The sequence below is a fragment of the Triticum dicoccoides genome, chromosome 5A (genome assembly GCF_002162155.2).
Source record: "Triticum dicoccoides isolate Atlit2015 ecotype Zavitan chromosome 5A, WEW_v2.0, whole genome shotgun sequence".
NCBI lineage: Eukaryota > Viridiplantae > Streptophyta > Magnoliopsida > Poales > Poaceae > Triticum > Triticum dicoccoides.
The window spans coordinates 395,165,255-395,171,448 of record NC_041388.1 but is presented as its reverse complement, the minus strand read 5'-3'; positions in this window follow the sequence as shown (position 1 = coordinate 395,171,448).

The window sequence follows — 6,194 nt, the reverse complement described above, 5'->3', positions numbered from 1 at the left end:
CCCGGCCACCGTCTCCTCGGTGCCCGTCCTCGCCGATGCCGCCGCGGGGGAAGGCCGGCGACCCCTCCGGCGAACTCCTCCCTCTCCACCGGTGAGCTCATTCCCCTCCAGCGAACTCCGGCGCCGATCTGCTACAGTGCCTCGACTGCGCCTCGGTTTCCGTGCAAACCCTAGATCTGAGAGAGGTTGATTTTTTTCCCTAAGTCCCCGGAATTTCCTAGTCCAAGTGCCCATGTTCATATCCTTGTAACTTTGCATCCGTAACTCCGATTTGGGCATATAGCATATCAAAATGTTCGCCTCAGAGAGTACATCATTTCATTCCATTGCGTCATTTTCATTTGAGTTCATCTTGATGCCCGAAATTCTGTTAGAAGAGGGCTACTTGAGATAATTGTCAGATCTGCTGCTCCATTTAGCTTTTTGTCATTTTTGCCATGATTATTGTGTGCATGATATGCCCTGATGTTCTACATATTTTTGTTAAGGGTTTTTTCATCTTTCCAGAGGTGCAACCCATGTATTTTTGTGATGTGTGTGGTGACTAGCACGAGCTTGCAAGTGGTGCACTTGGTAATTCTGTTTTCAGGGACTTAGCATTTCTACTAAGTCCTTGAGCTGTTTATCTCATGTTGCCATATGTTCATGTTGTTTCCTAGTGATCCGTGCCTCTTTTGAGGATGATCAGTAAGGATGTTTTGTTAATCTTGTAGTGCTCTATCCATCCATGTCTTTGTTTGCAATTATGGAGCACCCTAGCTTGAGTCAATTGAGCTCTACTTTTGCTACTTTGTGAATCTGGGCAGATTGTCAACTTGTTTGCAATTTTGCCGATGATGTTGTAGTTGATCTGTGCATGCTATGCTATTTTTCTTGCCATGTATAGCTTGCATTTTGTGTGTTCTTGATAGATGTATGCTTAGATTGTCATGTCTTGCTCCGTAGGGAGTGCATCAAGCTCGTAAACATGCCTACTTGAGTTATGTTTCAGCATGTGCCAGTTTTCACTAAGTCTGAAAACTGATTATGTTTTTGCTATGTTCACATGCTTGCAATTGTATTTTTTGATCCCTTTTGGCTCAAGGTCACTAAGGGACTTTTGTTAAGCTATTTGAGTAGCTCCATGTCATGTTTTACTTTGTCATGTTCAGGTCCTGTAGCATGTAGTTTTGTTGCTCCAAAGAGTGCTACCTGATCTGAAATTCCAGACAAGTGTTAATTTCACTGAGTCTGAGATCTGTTTGTCATATGCATTTTTGCCATGTTTGTTTGAACCTGTTAATGGATGAATTGGCCGTAGCTCAGTGCTAGACTTTTGTTAAGCATCTTGAATGCATCCCTGCCATGTATTTTGTTGTCATGTTTGGGTCTTGTAGCATGTTCATCTCATTGCATTTAGATGGCTACTTGCTGTAAATCGCAGACCGGTGTCATACTTGTTTTGCTTGCCATTTCCAAACCGTAACTCCGATTCCGGTGATCTTTGTATCGTTTCCAAGCGATTTCATCTCATCTTTCCGGTGGCACATTTGGATTTCCATGTTGAGGCCAGGATCTTGCATTCCATATCAAATCTTGCATATGCATCCCGCATCGCATCCCGCATAGCATATCATCCTTGCATCATGTTGTTTGAGCTTTGCACGTGGTTGATTGTGTCCTTGTTGCTTGTTTGTCCTGTTTGGGTAGAGCCGGGATACGAGTTTGCTAATGAGGAGCCCGTTGAGTTTTCTTTCGAGGATCCAGTCAACTCTGACAACTTTGCAGGCAAGATGATCATACCCTCGAAATCACTACTATCTTTGCTATGCTAGATTGCTCGCTCTTTTGCTATGCCAATGCTACGATGCCTACCATTTGCTTTCCAGCCTCCCAATTGCCATGTCAAACCTCTAACCCACCTTGTCCTAGCAAACCGTTGATTGGCTATGTTACCGCTTTGCTCAGCCCCTCTTATAGCATTGCTAGTTGCAGGTGAAGATCGGAGGCCGTTCCTTGTTGGAACATTTATTTACTTGTTGGGATATCATTATATTGCTATGTTATCTTAATGCATCTATACACTTGGTAAAGGGTGGAAGGCTCGGCCTCTCGCCTAGTGTTTTGTTCCACTCTTGCCGCCCTAGTTTCCGTCATATCGGTGTTATGTTCCCGGATTTTGCGTTCCTTACGCGGTTGGGTTATGATGGGAACCCCTTGATAGTTCGCCTTGATTAAAGCTTTTCCAGCAATGCCCAACCTTAGTTTTACCATTTGCCACCTAGCCTCTTTTTCCCTTGGGTTTCCGGAGCCCGAGGGTCATCTTATTTTAAACCCCCCCCCCCCGGGCCAGTGCTCCTCTGAGTGTTGGTCCACCTCGTCAGCCGCCGGTGGCCACCAGGGGCAACTCTGGGCTGGCCTACCGGAAGTTTGGACATCTGAGTGTGCCCTGAGAACGAGATATGTGCAGCTTGTTGGACATATGCCCTAGAGGCAATAATAAATTAGTTATTATTATATTTCCTTATTCATGATAATCGTTTATTATCCATGCTAGAATTGTATTGATAGGAAACTCAGATACATGTGTGGATACATAGACAACACCATGTCCCTAGTAAGCCTCTAGTTGACTAGCTCGTTGATCAATAGATGGTTACGGTTTCCTGACCATGGACATTGGATGTCATTGATAACGGGATCACATCATTAGGAGAATGATATGATGGACGAAGACCCAATCCTAAGCCTAGCACAAGATCATGTAGTTCGTATGCTAAAGCTTTTCTAATGTCAAGTATCATTTCCTTAGACCATGAGATTGTGCAACTCCCGGATACTGTAGGAGTGCTTTGGGTGTGCCAAACGTCACAACATAACTGGGTGGCTATAAAGGTACACTACAGGTATCTCCGAAAGTGTCTGTTGGGTTGGCACGAATTGAGACTGGGATTTGTCACTCCGTGTAAACGGAGAGGTATCTCTGGGCCCACTCGGTAGGACATCATCATAATGTGCACAATGTGATCAAGGAGTTGATCACGGGATGATGTGTTACGAAACGAGTAAAGAGACTTGCCGGTAACGAGATTGAACAAGGTATCGGGATACCGACGATCGAATCTCGGGCAAGTATCGTACCGCTAGACAAAGGGAATTGTATACGGGATTGATTAAGTCCTTGACATCGTGGTTCATCCGATGAGATCATCGTGGAACATGTGGGAGCCAATATGGGTATCCAGATCCTGCTGTTGGTTATTGACCAGAGAGTCATCTCGGTCATGTCTGCATGTCTCCCGAACCCGTAGGGTCTACACACTTAAGGTTCGGTGACGCTAGGGTTATAGAGATATTAGTATGCGGTAACCTGAAAGTTGTTCGGAGTCCTGGATGAGATCTCGGACGTCACGAGGAGTTCTGGAATGGTCCGGAGGTAAAGATTTATATATGGGAAGTCCTATTTCGGCCATCGGGACAAGTTTCGGGGTCACCGGTATTGTACCGGGACCACCGGAAGGGTCCCGGGGGTCCACCGGGTGGGGCCACCTGCCCCGGGGGCCACATGGGCTGTAGGGGGTGCGCCTTGGCCTATATGGTCCAAGGGCACCAGCCCCAAGAGGCCCATGCGCCAAGAGAAGAGGGAAAGGAAGAGTCCTAAAGGGGGAAGGCACCTCCGAGGTGCCTTGGGGAGGAGGGACTCCTCCCTGGCCGCACCCTTCCTTGGAGGAAGGGACAAGGCTGCGCCCCCCCTCTCCCTTGGCCCTATATATAGTGGGGGGAAGGGAGGGCAGCACCACCCCGAGCCCTGGCGCCTCCCTCTCCCTCTCCAACACCTCCTCCTCCTCCATAGTGCTTAGCGAAGCCCTGCCGGAGTACTGCAGCTTCACCACCACCACGCCATCGTGCTACTGCTGAAGCCATCTTCCATCAACCTCTCCTCCCCCTTTGCTGGATCAAGAAGGAGGACACGTCGCTGCTCCATACGTGTGTTGAACGCGGAGGTGCCGTCCGTTCGGCGCTACGATCATCGGTGATTTGGATCACGACGAGTACGACTCCATCAACCCCGTTCTCTTGAACGCTTCTGCGCGCGATCTACAAGGGTATGTAGATCCACTCCTCCCTCGTTGCTAGATGACTCCATAGATTGATCTTGGTGACACGTAGAAAATTTTGAATTATTGCTACGTTCCCCTACAATGGCATCATGAGCTAGGTCTATGCATAGTTTCTATGCACGAGTAGAACACAGAGTAGTTGTGGGCGTTGATTTTGTTCAATATGCTTACCATTACTAGTCCAATCTTGATTCGGTGGCATTGTGGGATGAAGCAGCCCGGACCGACCTTACACGTACTCTTACGTGAGACTGGTTCCACCGACTGACATGCACTAGCTGCATAAGGTGGTTAGCGGGTGTCTGTCTCTCCCACTTCAGTCGGATCGGATTCGATGAAAAGGGTCCTTATGAAGGGTAAATAGCAATTGGCATATCACATTGTGGTTTTTGCGTAGGTAAGAAACGTTCTTGCTAGAAACCCATAGCAGCCACGTAAAACATGCAAACAACAATTAGAGGATGTCTAACTTGTTTTTGCAGGGTATGCTATGTGATGTGATATGGCCAAAAGGATGTGATGAATGATATATGTGATGTATGAGATTGATCATGTTCTTGTAATAGGAATCACGACTTGCATGTCGATGAGTATGACAACCGGCAGGAGCCATAGGAGTTGTCTTAATTTATTTATGACCTGCGTGTCAACATAAACGTCATGTAATTACTTTACTTTATTGCTAACCGTTAGCTGTAGTAGTAGAAGTAATAGTTGACGAGACAACTTCATGAAGACACGATGATAGAGATCATGATGATGGAGATCATGGTGTCATGCCGGTGACGATGATGATCATGGAGCCCCGAAGATGGAGATCAAGAGGAGAAAAATGATGATGGACATATCATGTCACTATTTGATTACATGTGATGTTTATCATGTTTATGCATCTTGTTTGCTTAGAACGACGGTAGTAAATAAGATGATCCCTCATTAAAATTTCAAGAAGGTGTTCCCCCTAACTGTGCACTGTTGCGAAAGTTCGTTGTTTCGAAGCACCACGTGATGATCGGGTGTGATAGATTCTTACGTTCACATACAACGGGTGTAAGACAGATTTACACACGCGAAACACTTAGGTTGACTTGACGAGCCTAGCATGTGTACAGACATGGCCTCGGAACATAAGAGACCGAAAGGTCGAGCATGAGTCGTATGGTAGATACGATCAACATGAAGATGTTCACCGATGTTGACTAGTCTGTCTCACGTGATGATCGGACACGGCCTAGTTGACTCGGATCATGTAATCACTTAGATGACTAGAGGGATGTCCATCTGAGTGGGAGTTCATAAGATGAACTTAATTATCCTGAACATAGTCAAAAGGTCTTCGCAAATTATGTCGTGGCTTGCGCTTTAGTTCTACTGTTTAGATATGTTCCTAGAGAAAATTTAGTTGAAAGTTGATAGTAGCAATTATGCGGACTAGGTCCGTAAACTGAGGATTGTCCTCATTGCTTCATAGAAGGCTTATGTCCTTAATGCACCGCTCAGTGTGCTGAACCTCGAACGTCGTCTGTGGATGTTGCGAACATCTGACATACACATTTTGATAACTACGTGATAGTTCAGTTAAACGGTTTAGAGTTGAGGCACCGAAGACATTTTGAAATGTCGCGAAACATATGAGATGTTTCGAGGGCTGAAATTGGGATTTCAGGCTCGTGCCCACGTCAAGAGGTATAAGACCTCCGATGATTTTCTTAGCCTGCAAACTAAGGAGAAAAGCTCAATTGTTGTGCTTGTGCTCAGATTATCTGAGTACAACAATCGCTTGAATCGAGTGGGAGTTGATCTTCCAGATGAAATAGTGATGGTTCTCCGAAGTCATTACCACCAAGCTGCTAGAGCTTCGTGATGAACTATGATATATCAGGGACATATATGATGATCCTTGAGATATTCGCGATGTTTGACACTACGAAAGTAGAAATCAAGAAGGAGCATCAATTGTTGATGGTTGGTGAAACCACTAGTTTCAAGAAGGGCAAGGGAACAAAGGGATACTTCATGAAACGGCAATTCAGCTGCTGCTCTAGTGAAGAAACCCAAGGTTGAACCCAAACCCGAGACTGAGTGCTTCTGTAA